The sequence below is a fragment of the Hemicordylus capensis genome, chromosome 3 (assembly GCF_027244095.1).
Source record: "Hemicordylus capensis ecotype Gifberg chromosome 3, rHemCap1.1.pri, whole genome shotgun sequence".
In the NCBI taxonomy this organism is placed as follows: Eukaryota; Metazoa; Chordata; class Lepidosauria; order Squamata; family Cordylidae; genus Hemicordylus; species Hemicordylus capensis.
The window spans coordinates 141,653,693-141,669,939 of NC_069659.1; the positions used below are offsets into that span (position 1 = coordinate 141,653,693).

The 16,247-nt window shown below is 45.0% G+C and overlaps 1 long non-coding RNA gene across 1 annotated transcript in view; it reads right to left on the reverse strand.

The window, feature by feature from the left end:
• Window positions 1–6,552: 6,552 nt before the first annotated feature.
• LOC128349812 (uncharacterized) overlaps window positions 6,553–16,247 on the reverse strand; it is a 49,044-nt gene continuing 39,349 nt past the window's right edge. Inside the window, exon 3 of the long non-coding RNA XR_008319003.1 lies at window positions 6,553–10,407. This is a non-coding gene — a long non-coding RNA (uncharacterized LOC128349812). The remainder of the gene's footprint in view (window positions 10,408–16,247) is intronic.

The following is a 16,247-nucleotide window of genomic DNA, read 5'->3' on the forward strand; positions in this document are numbered from 1 at the left end:
GCATGCTCCCAGTAGCTATCTGGGAGCGTGTGGAACCCGGACCCACCAAAGTCCAGTCCCCAAGCCTTCTGCTCTATATTTGTCTAACATTCTTCTGACCTCAAATGTCAGTTACAAATATTTGGCAAATGTCAGGAGGTGGAAGAAAATAAGGCTCAGGAACCGGACTTTGGTGGGTCCAGATGACATGAAATGAGCAACAGCCGCAGCTCGCACCAGAAGTGTGTGCCCACAGGGAACTGGAGTTTCCCTCCAACTTACTTTCAGGCAGTTGTGTGAACCTGCCTTAGAACAAGGATTTAGAAAGTGGAGGTGGTCAATGGAGGGAAGAGGAACTACAGCTTTGAAAACAAACAAGCACAGTAGGGGCAAGACTGGACTGGAATCTTTCTCCCTGACATGCTACTTTTCTGTCTGCAGGGATCTTTATATGGGTGAGGAATAGTTATGCTCAGAAACTGGATCGTCCATTCTACCACTCAAGCCTGCTATCTACCTTCTCCTTCCGACCAGATTCTGCTGCATATGTACATCTAGCCAACATTCAATTCAGATTTAATACATTAAAATTGACTCTGCTAGTATGAAACATGGGTAAATATCAAAGAAAAGAATAATCTTATGAAGAAAGGTGGAAAAGGACCACTTCTAGAAATTCTCTCTCTCTCTCTCTCTCTCTCTCTCTCTCTCTCCTTTTCTCTTTCTCTTTCTCCTGTACTGTTACATGACTGATCATTATTATCATTTTTTCATGAGGCCAAACTGGGATCATTTATCCCTCCTACATTTTTTAAAAACTCAAACGGATCCACTGCAAGTGCGGGGTGGACTCCGCAGAATCCCTGCATGCTCCATTCACTGAATCTATGCTCTCCTTCTGCCATGTGTGAGTGTGTGCCAGATGGCAGTATACAGCATCGAATGATAATAAATATGAGAAATACAGACAGTGCATGAGCAGAGATAACCGTGGCTGAAAACATACTGTTGCCAGGGATGGAGTTGATTGGAAGCTATGAAAATGAAAACGAAGTTCCATTCTGCAAGAGACAAGTTTGTGTTTGTCTCCACAAAAGCATGGGAAGAATGCAGAGAGGACAGTGTTCATTCTCATCAGTGATGAGACATCTATAAGATATTGTTGCAAAGGGCTTATCTGGGTGCTATAAGAGAATAATGATTGTCATCACAAATATAATTATGCATGCAAAATAGAGTGCCAATTTTATTATTATATCGCAGGGTTGTTGTTTTTTGCAATTATTGTTGCACATATGTTTTTGCAATTTGCGTTGCAATTATTGTTGCACATAAGCTCACATTAGCCTTGGGATGTTGGCCTTCACACATGGGATACAGAGGATGATGGATAGTTCATTGAATAAAAACATATAGTTCATTGAATAAGAACAACGATGCCATTCCAGTATTAGTAGAGTGAAGTAACATGCAGCCACTTGGTATATGGATTTCAAGTTTGGTCCAATGTTCCTAAAGCTGATCACATGTGGTCTGAAACATGTGGTGGGAGTTAGGCAATCACCTTTCTCTGCCCTACTGAAATAGCAACCCTGCTGGCTGAATGGGCTATTTACACCAATTGTTACTGGAGGAAGTAAATACGGACATTCTTTGATAAATAACAAAATGCCCACCAAATCATGTCAGTTTTTGAAATCTGTAGCATGGCTCATTTATTTAGTGTGAACCTGGAATTTTTAGTTGTGCAAATATGGAAGTGGCAGAGAAAGAGAACTGGTGTCTTGATCACAGTGGCCCTTAACTGTACTGTACATTAAGATCCCTTTCCTGATTGCTGTTTTTCCTAGGCAGATTTGGGGAGCTCTGTTCTGTATGAAAGGTTAGATTCCCTAAACCCAGTCTGTAACCTTCTCATCTCTCACAGCTTTTTCATGGTACTTCTCCTGCCCACACTAATTAAGCAGTTCAGGAACAGTAGGTTGGCAGATACACATGCTCACTCATAGATATCTGGAACCTTATTATAATGGCTTGTTTTCCTTACATCAAACTGCCTTAGTTGGAAGAGTTTACCCAGAATGGAAGAGTTTGTCAAGAAAACAGAGAGCAGCTAAAATATGTTAAAAGCCTGGTAAGTTCTTCCAAGTTTTTGTGAGAACAAAGCCTTAGACTAATTAGTCATGACTCATGTCAACTTCCCACTACTAAAAAAGTATTTATGCATTTGCTTGAAGGCTGCCCTGGGATAGAAGTAAATTACACAGAAATTAGTCCTTTTTTGTGTGTGTACTGGCCAATTTGTTAAGTGGCTCTAACTCCAAGGTAATTTCTCCACTCCCATTCTAGCTGTACATGTATTTGCTGGTAGGTATTAGCTGAAAGCACAATGCTCCATGTTGCAAAAGAATGCAGGAAGGGAACAGGAAAGCATAGCGGTAGGTGTAGCATTCTGGAGATTGCTATTTAAGTTGGTAAGAAATACAGGGTTGAAGAAAGAATTTGGTTAGAGGGGTTCATTTAACTAATGAGGGAGCTGAAGCTTTATTGAATGACCTTCTGGTCAATGGAACACCTTCTGTTTCTGACAACACCTAAAGAATCACCTCACACAATGACAGCTGTTCAAGGTTGTGCTGAAAAGGGGAGTTGCTTCTGCAGGCCAGTTTCCTTGCATTTCTCACACAAGATTCAGGGCCACAAAGGCAAACCTATGTTTGTTGCCAAGTTTACAGCTTCTGGAGCATCTGAGGGGGTTGTGAGTGGGAGCCCCTGCTTTGCAGTGGTTCCACTCTTACCTCTCAGGAAGATTCCAGATGGTGTCCCTTGGGGACTGTTGTTCTTCAAAAATTGAACTTTGGTATGGTGTCCCTCAGGGCTCTGTATTGTCTCCGATGTTGTCTAACATCTACATGAAACCTCTGGAAGAGATCATCGGGAGATTTGGTGCAGGGTGTTATCAGTATGCTGATGACACCCAGATCTTTTTCTCCATGTCTACATCATCAGGAGAAGGCATAAGCTCCCTAAAAGTCTGCCTGGAGGCAGGGATGAGCTGGATGAGAGATAATGATCTGAGACTGTGAGGGGTCCGAACTCAGGAGATGATTTTGATCTGCCAGTTCTGGATGGGGCCACACTTCCCCAGAAGGAACAGGTACGCAGTCTGGGGGTGCTTCTGGACACAAAACTCTCCCTGGTGTCCCAGGTTGAGGCAGTGGCCAGTGGTGCTTTTTACCAGCTTCAGCTGATACACCAGCTGCATCAGTTTCTTGAGATAAATTACCTCAGAACACTAGTACATCTGCTGGTCATCTCCAGACTTGATTACTGCAATGTGCTCTATGTGGGCCTCCTTTGTACATAGTCCAGAAACTGCAGTTAGTCCAGAATGCAGCAGCCAAGTTGGTTTCTGGGTCATCTCAGAGAGACCATATCACTCCTATCTGAAAACTTCTACACTGGCTGCTGATAAGTTTCCAGGCAAAATACAAGGTTTTGGTTATAAACTATAAAGCCCTAAACAGCTTGGGCCCTGGGTATTTAAGAGAACATCTTCTCCGCCATGAACCACACCGCCCATTGAGATCATCTGGAGAGGTTCGTCTGCAGTTGCTCATCTGGTGGCTACTCAGTGACAGGCCTTCTCTGTTGCTGCCCTTAAACTTTGGGGCACACTTCCTACTGAAATAAGAGCCTCCCCATCTCTTACAACTTTTAGAAAGGCAGTCAAGATGCATTGGTTCACCCAGGTTTTTAATTAGATATTGTTTTAATTGTGTTTTGATAGTTTTAATGTTTTAGATTTTGGGTTGTTGTGGTGTTTTAACCTTCTTATTTGTTGTTTTTATTGCTTTGTTGTGGACTGCCCAGAGACTTGCATTTTGAGTGGTATACAACTGTGTTAAATAAATAAATAAATAAGTAAGTAAATAATCTACACTCAACAAGGAGCTGCAATGAAATCATGGCCCCCTGATGTGTGGGCCTGTATAACAACAAACGCATTTTCATATTCACATTTTCCATGCATTGGTGTGCACTTGGACAACTTAAGTATACACCTCAATAAGGTGATGTGTGACAGGGTCCCCAGATACAGCGAAATCAACTCCCTAATATGATTGTGTCAGTGAAGTGGAGTTCCAGAAGTGCTCCTTATGATAAGAAGATTATTGTGATTTAATGGAGATAACCATTTCTCTTGTTTGGCTTGAAGCAGGGCTGTCCAAGATCCTGAGTTTGTTGTTTTGTTTGTTTGTTTGTTTGTTTATTCGATTTCTATACCACCCTTTTATACCACCACAACAAGATACAAATTTTTGTTTGTTTGTTTGTTTATTCGATTTCTATACAGCCCTCCCAAAAATGCCTCAGGACGGTTTACACAGAGAAATAACAAACAAATTAAATGGATCCCTGTCCCCAAATGGCTCACAATCTAAAAAGATATGTAAGATAGATACCAGCAACAGTCACTGGAGGAAGTACTGTGCTGGGGGTGGATAGGGCCAGTTACTCTCCCCCTGCTAAATAAAGAGAATCGCCACGTTAAAAGGTGCCTCTTTGCCAAGTTAGCAGGGGTTAGCAGGTAGTAAGAGATCTGAATGTTTATGCCTTATATTCATTATATTCAAATAAATAAATATAAATAACATTTTCTCTCAAGTGACAACTAAAGACACATATGACCCACTGGCAGCAAGAGGTACTTTTGAAAGTGGTTATGAGCAATACTGCTGGGCTGGCACCTGCAAGATGTGGGGAGCAGTGCGTACCACCCGGCATACCGAGCGGCGGCTGCCCTGCCTACAGCACTCACCTGGTCTCTGCACATGCGCGGCAGCCATTTGCATGGTCAGCAACACCATGAAACCTCTCTGTTCTCAACCTCTTTTGTTTCATAGCCATGACCATGCCCTTTGCAACTTCTCTTCTTGATGTATGGGATAGAATCAGACAGGACACTTAAATATTGTACACGTTCACTCTGTGTGTGTTTCCTCACTGAAGAAACACAGGTCAAAGGCAGTAAAGAGACACTATTATTTGAAGGTCCGCCCGCCCGCCCTTTATTTATGACTGGCAACTGAAACAGCTGATTTCTGCTCATGTTTCCACAGCTACAGTTCGAATCAACTAAACTTGTAAAATGATATATGATAGATACCAATCTTTGTCCCCCACCCACTTATGCTTAAATTGAGTTTCAATGTGGGGGCGGCGGGGAGAGCTACACTTCTAATCCACAACTAGTTTGTGTGCACAACACTCATTGGAATGAATGGGTTATAACTGTTTGCAAATTGGTGCAGGATCGCAACCCAAATCTATTCCATGGCAATTACATCTACTAATATTCTACTTTTCTATCCCGCTGCCTCTGAAGAACACAAATACATACATTCATTTGAAAGGCTCAAAGAACCTGTACATAGATAATGTATTTCTCTGCTCAAGTGAAAAAAACAGGGTGGTTAAAAACAAAACAAAACAGAAGTTGGCAAACAAGAGAAAGTAGGGCTAATTCTCTAAAAGAGTCACCACAGTCAGCTCAGCACACCTTTTGCTATGTGTTTATTTTATCACTGTTTGAATGCCAGTTTTGTTTTGTTTTTTAAATGCAGCAGCTGGCATTAGAATGAAAATGTAGTAGGAGATCTGAATGTTTATGCTTTACATTCACTATGTTCAAATAAATAAATATAAATAAAATTTTCTCTCAAGCTGAGAGAGAGTGAGCAAATGGGACACCAGTGGGAGTTTTGTGGAAAAACATTTGCAGATCTTACCAATAATAGTCCTTAAAGACAAAGTGTGGGCCACAATCCCACTGGAGTAATGACGAGGGAGTATGGGGACATGAACCCTTGACTGCTTTAGTTCATATGTTTCCGGGTGAAATACAAAGTGCTGGTTCTTACCTATAAAACCCTTAATAGCTTAGGTCTAGGCTCTTTAAGAGAGCACCTCCTTTGTCATAAACCCTGCCGCCTGTTCTTCTGGAGAGGTCTGATTATGGATGCCTCCGGCTTGTTTGGTGGCGACCCAGGACCAGGCTTTCTCTGTGACTGCCCCAGGGCTTTGGAATATGCTCCCTACTGAAATAAGAGCATCTCCTTCTCTGTTTGTTTTCAGGAAGAATGTCAAGACTCTCCTGTTTTCGCAGGCTTTTAATTAGAATTAATTTTAATTAATGTAAAAAAACTTGTTTTAATAACTATTTTATTCAATTGTTTTTATTGTCATGTATTTGTGACTTAAATATTTTAAATATTTAATTTTGTACACCTTGTAGAGATGTACATATCAGGCTGTATAGAAATATGATAGATAGATAGATAGATAGATAGGAAACTGCCTTATAATGAGCCAGACCATTGGTCCATCCTAGTTCAGGATGGACTACACTGACAGTAGCTTTCGAAGGTTTCCAGCAAGAGTCAGGCGCGTAACAATGATAGGGCAAGGGGAGACAGTTGTCTGGGGGCCCCACTGCCTGGAGGGGCACCCCAGAGGCACCTCATGTGACTCCCCATTGCCCCCTGCCCAGCCCCATAGCCTCTCAGCCACTTGCCCTCTTCGCCGTCTCTCCTGCTTGTTCTGCTGGCCCGCAATCGAAGCAGCAGCCCAGCTGCCAAGAGCTCCTTTTCTCCCGCCTCTCAGCTGATCGGCGGGTGGGCGGGGCTTCCACGGAGGCCTCCGTGTAGGCCGCAGTGAGGCCTGAACTCCAGTAGGGCCCAAGCCAGCCAGGAAGGAGGAGGCAGCCAGAGTGTTCTCTGCAGCAGAAGACCCCTTGCTGCCCTGCTTAACCCAGACCAGCATTTTCCAGGTAGAGTGTGAACTCCTTTTTGTGGTTACCTTTCCCGCCCCCCCGCCCCATATATAGGGATCTGCTTGCCATAGGGCTTGGATATGGGGGGGGGGACCGAGAAGTCTCTGAATATTTATTTTGAAACAGCTTGGAAAATTTGCTGACTTAAAAAAACTATCTAAAAAGTCCTATAAGTGGCTTGTTTCATGGCAGAAAATTGCAAAAACTTCTGGAAGAAACAGTATTTTATTAATTTTATTTATTCATTCATTCATTTATAAATGCACTTATGTTCAAGTTGTTTTGCAACCCAGAAGGTCTGAGTGAGAACTGTGAAGCATGTGTGGTGCTTTTATTTTATTTTTCTTGCGTGTGAACTGCTCCCCAATAACTTGCAGGGACTTCAGGGTCAATCTGGCCAACATGTGAATGCAGCACCTCCATTCCAGAGGAGATATGTCTTAAAGGGCTTTAAAAGCCTCCTGTGAAAAACCTCCTGGAATCAAACTTGACTGAATTTGTTCAGAATTCTGAGAAAACAAACATAGGTTCACCCTGCATGGTTGAAAGTCTCCTTTGCTAATCTGCAGCGAGGGGCCCATTTTAATCATTCATCTTTCTAGTGTGTCCTAGGCATTAAAAGTAATACAGATGTATAGTACTCAATGTATATCACTATATATTGTGATGTGTGTGTGTGTATTCAGTGAAATGTATTTGCAGGCAGCATACTTATTTTGGAATATCAGACTTAAATCCTTGGGGGCCTGGGGTGTGTGGAGGCCCTGGACTTGGGGGGGGGGGGGCATTTTAAAATCTTGTCTCTGGGCACACTCCAACCTTGCTACGCCCCTGGCAAGAGTCTTTCCCACCTCTACCTGGAGATACTATAGATTGAACCTGGGACCTTCTGTAGGCAAAGCAGATGCTATACCACTGAACAATGGCCCCATCCCCACTTACTTCAGGCTAGAAATTGCAATGGGAGATGGGGAAATGTGTAGGAGTCACCAGAAAAGTGGTAATCTAAGGGTGGTTTCACACATAACACAGAACTTAAGGTCCAAGCCCAAGATATGGAGGGAATCTGAAGTTGATGCAGCAAACAATCACATATCTCATTTTGTTGAAAGTTTGGTGTTCGTTTTTTAATGCCCTGGCCAGGCCACACAGTGAGGCCCCTGGATGCTATCCCATCCTGCCTTGTTCTTCCTCACAGACATTGGTCCTGATTGGTCCACAGACATTCCAAAGGGGGTGGAATGAACCAGAAATTCATGGAAAGGTTGGGTTCATACATAACACACACTTCAGTGGAAACAGCACGTGGTTTGGCAAACCAGCTTCAAATCTTTGTTACACAGTTTGAGTCCCCAAGTGAACCTCAGGGTTCCTGCCTTGGCATGGGCTCAGGCACTCACAGACAAACTGGGTACTGATTTTGCAAGTAGGTTCTGTGTTGTGTGTGAGTGTGTATAAGGTGGGCAGAAGATAATGGTCTGGCCTGGGAGACAACTTTATGGACCTTGTAAAGAAGCATCTATGGAAACAGGAGGGAGTTAAGGATCCAGAGCAGAAAGTTTTAGGGGTCCCATAGTGTGATGTGAACTCTGGCCACAGAAGAAAATAAAACTGCATGTATATGTACTTTCACTTACCACCACTAAAAAAGAAGCAGACAGTGGAAAGATGATACCACAAGTGATATTTTTAACTTCAGACAATGGGTGTGTGTGTGTGTGTGTGTGTGTGTATTCTTACTGTAAGGTTTAATGTAAGCAGGGCCGGATTAAGCTAGTGCAGGGCCTGTAGCATATGTTATAAAGGGGCCCTAAATTTTTTAAAAATGCATATAAATATTAAAACATAAATTATTTACTTGCATAGTAAAGTAATTCAGTTTTTTCATTTGCTATATTTTGGAATGTGGGAGACCAAGCCACAAACTCACACTTACTACTACAACAGTGAACATTTTAATACTGTTTTTCAATCAAAATTCTCGAAGTGGTTTACATAGAAAAATGAAGAGTGGATAGATGATTCTCTGTCTCCAAAGGGCTCACACTCTAAAAAGAAAAATGTGGTAGGCACCAGCAACAGCCACTGGACAGATGCTGTGCTGGGCCTTCTCTTAAAAGGCACATGTAGCAGAAAAGGGATATTTTATCTAACGTGGACCAAATAAAACAGGTAAAGTTTTAACTTTAATTCCCAGTTGGAAGCCGGGCGTGTGGGGCCCTCGGAAACATGGGGTCCATAGCAAATGCTACAGTTGCTACTACGTTAATCCGCCATAGGATGTAAGTCAGGCTTCACCAAAGCTGGGTCCAGGAGCTTCTTTATAGTGCCAAGACTTGGCCCTGGATGTCAGCAAGAATAGCACTGTTTCTGCCCATAAACGGAAAAGAAGCTCCATATAGGGAGGAAAGGAGGGGTGGCTGTGTCCACTGATCAATATATGAACATATCTCAGGAGCATCTATAACTCTGCTCAGTGAACACGTTCTGTGCACTATGTGGTGGTTCTTATAGATGAAATGGGCTGATGTTGCATGCCAACAGTGCAAACTGCTTTTTTGCTGTTGTTTTCTGGGGTGTTTTTTTTAAGTGCCTATCTGCTTGCCCTAATAACAATAGCCTAATTATGATGAGGAATAAAATTGATTAAAAACATTTGCTGTGAAAATAACCACAACAAATGCTTTCAAATACACCTGCTTTTTGCAGTTTTACCTTGCATGTATTTGAATGTGCTTGCTGAATCTTGCCCTTCTCTCCAACCCCATCACTGAAGTCTTAAATGGCATTCCTGGTACAAAGTGTTGTCCCTTCACCACTGAGAAAGCACAAACATGTTGCACTGGCCTGGGGTTAGGGAGTGGGGCTCCCAGCCAGGTCTGAGATCAGGCCATGGCTTACAAGCAGAGCAACTTGCTTCATTTTAGAAACGAAGCACTGGCTATCTGAGTATCAAGCACAGCTCATTTGCACTTAATTGTGCCTGCTAATTTTGTTTACAGATTTTGTTTTATTTCCTCCTTAAAGGTGCAGAGGCCTGCTACTGAAAGTAAAGAAATTTAATTTTACCAGATTAATTAATTTTAATAGGATTTCACTAATCTGACATGATTAGCATTCATTTCACCATGTAATTTGCAGAGTTAAAGAAAGCATCTCGCTCCTGCATAGTGGGGGGAAAGTTAACTTGAGGGAGCAGCAAGAAGGGGGCTTCCTTGATAATACTTGCAAGAAGATACAAGATGAGATCTTCACCAAGGATTAAGTCTATCAAGTAGAATCCTTTCAGTGAATGTCAACCAGTGGTTCACTTCTGAAAAGTGCTAGTCCTCAAGCTTGCTTGGAACAAAGGAACTGCCTGATCAGATCAGACTATCTAGTCTAGCATTTCACCCTCCAAAAGCTCCAGCCAGATATCCCCACTATGAAGCTGACAAACAAGCTGACAATTCACTGTGGGAATCGTTTGTCTCCAGCATCCAATAATCAGAGGTGTACTAGAAAGGAAGAGCCGTTTCTGTCCCCAAAGACTTGCTTCAAGTTTAGGCACCTGAGATCCAAAGTGGGAAGGATGAGAGAGTCAGCAGAGACACCTAAAGGGAAAAAAAGAAAAGAAAGAATAAGCAAGCACAATCTGTTTACTTTCTAAATTGCACCATTAAGCTTTCAAAAATAAAAGGTTTTCCTCCTTCAATGCTGAAATATAACAACAAAAATCCCTTTCATGTGACTCTTCCTAATGACAGCTGCTTGTTCTTGCATAGCCGGGTCTTCTGGTCACACTTTGCAATCACTTCCTTTGTCTGTCTGTCTGTCTGTCTAAGACTATTCTGAGCCACAGAAGCTTTTGCTACACTACATCTAAGTCACACTACATCTATGCCACAGGATTCTTTATTATTCTCATTTCAGTGTGGAATTGGATGGAATCTTTTTAAAAATATTAATAATAATAATAATAATTATTATTATTATTATTGGCGGGGGGAGTGTGGAATTGGAGGGAATCATCTCACATTTGGCTTGCTAGCTGGAGAGTCCCTGCTTTAAGCTCACAGAGTTCAATCCACAAATCAAGTACATCACAGTACTGGTTTTCTGAGCCTAGTGTCAGTCCAGATATTCTGGCAAGCACTGCGTGCAGCTAATCAAGTGGACCATAGACCACAAAAGTATGTATCACAATGGACTTCCTGGTGCCACAAGATTCCTTGTTGGTTTTTTGCTGCCACAAACTAAAAGGGCTGCTCTTCTGAAAGTGGATAGTGCTGTTCAGGGGTATAGCAGGGTTGGACTGGGCCCATGGACAAGAAATGAAGATGTGCCACTGCCCCATCCCCACCTTCTTCTTCAGAGAGGCACAAGGGGGAGAGCAAACAGCAAGCTGTGACCTGTCAGTCATCCAGCCCGTGGGCCCTCCTCCCCAGTGGCGCTCTTACCTGTGGACTTTAGGGTGAAGTCTAGGGCTTCCCCACACACCCCTGGGGGCCCCCAAATCCTCTTTAGTCTCTCCTGGGTGGTGTGGTCGCCGCTGGTCTGCACTGTGCTGGATGGCTGAGTGTGATTATGTCCTGTGCCGGATGCTTTAGTGACAGAGGGAGGAGTGGAGAAAGAAATATGTGGGATGGGAATATGTTAAGTTGTGTATTGAAATGTTTCTGTTAATGCATATTTGCATAAATAGACCTGTTTTCTATTTTTCCATGCTTGTGAGTTCAGTTGCGGTTGGTGCCCCCAAGAACCCACATGTTAAAAATATTGCATATGTGTGTAGGGAGATGATGCTTAACTTGGGAAGGGGGCCTCCACCAAAGGCCTTTCGATCCAGGCTCCAAAACTACCTAGGTGCACCTCTGCTTCTCCTTGGGGGCCCAAGGACAGTTGTCCCTCCTTTGTTCGGTGGTAGCCACACCCCTGGTGGCTGGTGCTGTTGACTCTCGGTGGGAGCTGGACTGCCTCCAGACCAGACAAAGCCACCACCCTAAGGTCATTTTGTGGTGCGTGTGGGCCGTATGAGTTATTTGGGAACAGACCGAAGTCAATCTTATCAGGTCGCAAAGACGAGTTTTAAAAATGGGCCCAGGACTTGGGAGCAGGTAATTGGGGGCTCTTCTCCTCCTTTCCGAAAAGAGCTGGTCTTGTGGTAGCAAGCATGACTTGTCCTCTTAGATAAGCAGTGTCTGCCCTGGTTGCATATGAATGGGAGACTAGAAGTGTGAGCACTGCAAGATATTCCCCTCAGGGGATGGAGCCATTCTGGGAAGAGCATCTAGGTCCCAAGTTCCCTCCATGGCAGCATCTCCAAGATAGGGCTGAGAGAGACTCCTGCCCGCAACCTTGGAGAAGCCGCTGCCAGTCTGTGAAGACAATACTGAGCTAGATAGACCAATGGTCTGACTCAGTATATGGCAGCTTCCTATGTTCCTATGTCTCGGTCTGTTCAGGCTCTAGGCGTGCGCGCGCAGGTTGTCTTCGCCCCGACGTGGTCCTTTGCAATGCTTGCTGACATTCGTGTAGCAACCGCCGGTCAGAGGCAGCAACGCCGCTGCAGCTGGGCTTGCCTTTGAAATGCGCAAGACAATGGGCGCCAGTGTTCTCCCCCGCTTCGCCTTTCCATTCCATTTGCATAGTCTGTTCTGCCTGATTGACCAGCCTGGGCTGTCCAAGGGACCCAGCATTGTTCCCAGATCACTTCGAGATGACAAGATTCAGGTGAGAGATGAAGTGGGATGATTCGCCCAAGCTGCAAGCCAAAGCCCGCCGCCCCTGGGAAAGCGAGCCGAGCCAGGGCGGGGAACCGAAACGACCAGCGGCGGCCCCGGCCGGAGTTTAGAATCAGTATGAGGGCTGGGAGACAAAGCCAAGGCAAAGGGGAAGCAGGTCCTGGGCTGTCTTCGTCAAGGGGAATTATACTCACATCACGATCCCCGCCCCGCCCGCGCAAAGCTCTGCCTGAAATCAATGGGTCCCTCAGTCCTAAATCCGTGCTATGAGACAGCCCGTTGCAAACGTTCAAAGCACTTCACGTCCATTCGCTCAATAATCCTTACAACAACCTTGCAAGGTAGTACGGTACTAGTCTCCTCATCTTGCAGCTGGGATGGGTGGGGGCTGGGCTTGCTTAAGGCTGCTTGGTGAGTTAATGGCGCTGAGTTACCAAGTCGGGCTAACATGGAAAGAGGCGCCAGCCTCGCCCAGTCCCTTGACTTGAACGCAATCCTACAGCTTCTGACTGAGAGCAAATGATGTGGAAATCCCAGGAGCCTCTTCCTAGTCAAAGACATCGTGCCCCGGTTTGTTGAAATAAAAGAGACCGGTAGCAGCCCATCCTAAACTTGGAGGTAAACTAGAGTGAAATATGCACTTTCGTGTAGGTCAGCTAAGCCTCATAGCTGCTCAGTCCGACCGTCCGATACATATTTACTCGGAAGTAAGTTCCACGGAGAGAGGATGGAAGCAACCCTCACTGCTTTGGATGAGAGCCTAAGCTTACTTGACAGCCAAGCAAAAGTGCACCGGATTTGTGTTCCGATTGCATCTTTCACGAGGGTAAATACATCAAAATGTGTCGACATACGTGGGATGGGAAATTGCCAAGAGACAAGTTTTAAAATCTTCCACTTTCGAGGACCCTGCGAAAAAAAATCTGCCAAGGGTTAATTCATGACCGGGATCAGCATTCCGAATACACACACCTCTTTCATCTTCCTTAAATAGCAGTCGCTATTAAAGATAGATAGATAGATAGATAGATAGATAGATAGATAGATAGATAGATAGATAGATAGATAGATAGATAGATGTTCATACAAATACGAGCTTTATATCTTCCATTTAGTTGAAGGGGAGTGCTGAGCTACTGCTGAAGACATGCATGGGTGAAAGGGATTAATACCCCCGCCTCCGGGTTGCCCCTCCCCCTTAACTGGAAACTTTTTCCAGTTACCTTCCCAAATTAGCTAGCAGGCGCGCGCACAAACCCCTGTTAAGCGTACAGTGGCATACCTCCACACACGCCCCCTAAAATGGGTTGTCGTTTGACACTCTTGTTTTGACTTCTTCGCAGAAAGACAAAATCTTTGCAATACCGGGATGTTTTCCCTCGAGGGATCTTCAGTACAATTTGCTATAATTTCTTTACACCTAAAAGAACCGATCTGAACAACGAAGAAGATTCCCACGGCAGTTCTCTCTTTGGGATTCAAGTCTCGCTTCAGTGTAAATATTACCAATCATCTGCTAATAATGTGGGGGTTGGGGGAGAAAAAAAGAAAACATACACAGCAGTACCCACTTATGTCCAGGAAACCCGATCCACAACCCAGCTGGAATGTATTTCAGCCGCTTTAACCCCTATTCCGATGAGATTAAAGTGCAAATCCTTTAGCTGGATCCTGAGTTTACTCAGAAGTAAGATCCATTGATCTCAATGGGACTGGCTCCCAAGTAAGTGTGCACAAGGTTGGAGTCTTCTAGTCCTATCCCGTGTATATTTACTCAGAAATCCTATTAATTCTCATCGGATATACTCCAGGTAAATGTGCTCAGGATCCTAATCTCAAAGGCACACTCACATCCCAGTCTTTCTAAACCTATTTAGGCGTTTGTAATCAAAGCCCTGCACACACACGGCGGCTGTTATTTTTCGGGAGCAGCCAAGCCCGGGCTGAGAACCGCTGGGATCCGTGCAGATCCCGAGGTTCTGAGGCCCAAACCCGCCTCTTAGGAAAGGCGAAGGGCACAAACGCCTCTTAACCCGGGCTCCAGATCGCGTGTCAGCAGCTGTCGGTGCACAGGAGCTGCAGGGAGGCTGGGACAGTTCCCTTACCAGCACAGCCAGGAACAGCGTGGAGGAGAGCCATCTGCTCCCGGCAGTGCTAGTCATGTGGGCACAGGCTTCCCCACTGCCCAGGCTGCAATTTAAGGATCGTTGGGAAGGTAGGTTGAACCCTGCCTTCCCGCCAGCCCGTGTGGCTGGTCGTGTGGACAGCCCCATTATGTTCAACACACTACAATCTGGATCCAGAGTAAACACCTAAGGTGATTCAACCTGTTTTTCGCAGGTAAAGCAGCAGTTCTTTTCCTCCCTGCACCCTACATTTGAGGGACCTATACTCAGGTTCACGTTTAAAATGAAAGTATGCAGGTACAGTCATTCACCCACAAAAAGTCAATTTGCACAAACACCTGAACACACATTAATGCCAGGATGTTGAATGTCTGGGTTTGGGTTCTTGTCCCACCAGCATCGATTAAACTTGCTTCCTGTGAGTATGCTTCGACTGTAGCCTTCCTTTGAACTGAATCTCACGATTGGACTTTATCTTGAGGACTGGAATGAATCCCAGGGCTCAATTGAATCGATGGCGGTTGGGCCTATGCAGAGAGGAACGGGCCGGGTGTCGCTGTAATTGAGGGGATGGGTTCAAAGCTCAGCCCTCCCTAATTTCTTCCTCACTCCATGCGACCACAGGGTGGGGAGAGGGGCAAACCCGGTCCCCGGTCCCCTAACTATGCCCCTGAGAGGAACCGCTGCGGGTTTCAGCCCGTTTCCTAGCAGCTCCATTTCCCACACATTTACTCCCTTCCGAAGAAGTCAGCGATTGTTCTTCTTCCTCGTTTCGGAAGGAGTTACCCGCCGTGTGCTTCGATGGCACCAGCGGTCTGTGTGTGGCTCCTCCGGGGTGGAAGCCACAGAACTTTCCTCTGAGGCCTCGGATGTCTAACGCTTCCTCGCGCCTCCCCCGAGAAAGTCCTCGCTCTGCTTAAGTGGAAGCTGGAGCCTCGATGTGTTCGGCGGTGTTTACTCTCCGCTAAGTATGGGTGCAATTGCCGCCTTGATGCCTCGACTTAAAGGCGGATTAACTGCGCCAGGTCTCCGAAGCCAAGAGCTCCCAGCTCCTGTGCGGAGACACACGCAGAAAGGAGCACGAAAAGAGTACCTGCTGCCCGTGTTTTCCTACTGTACTGATGCTTACGAGGGAATCGGATCCTTTGCATCGTGCTTCCTTTGGCCTAAGCCCTCCTGAAGTCGGGGGACTTGCTTCCGAGTAAAAACGCTGCAGGAAGAAGGCCTTCCTTGAATGTAGGCCGCCCGCTCCGCACCTTCTGCTCTCACCGTAACTCTGCAAAGTGCCTTCCCCAGCTCGGTGCTTCCCCAAAGCCCGGAGTTAAAGACACCGAGGCAACCGAAGTGGCTCTGGGGTTTGTTTAATTTTCCCTCCAGTGTTTACTGATCATTCGAGAGGCGCTTATCTCGGGAATATATAACGATTAATACAGCCGCAGGTTTCTAGATAAGTGATTGTGATGGAGATTGTTGGCGAGAAAATAGACAATTATCCGCTGTTAGCTTTACATAAAGATCGCATTAACTTGAATTAGTTATCAGACAAAAGAACATCAGAAAGCTGCACCTTTTCTGCCAAGGCAA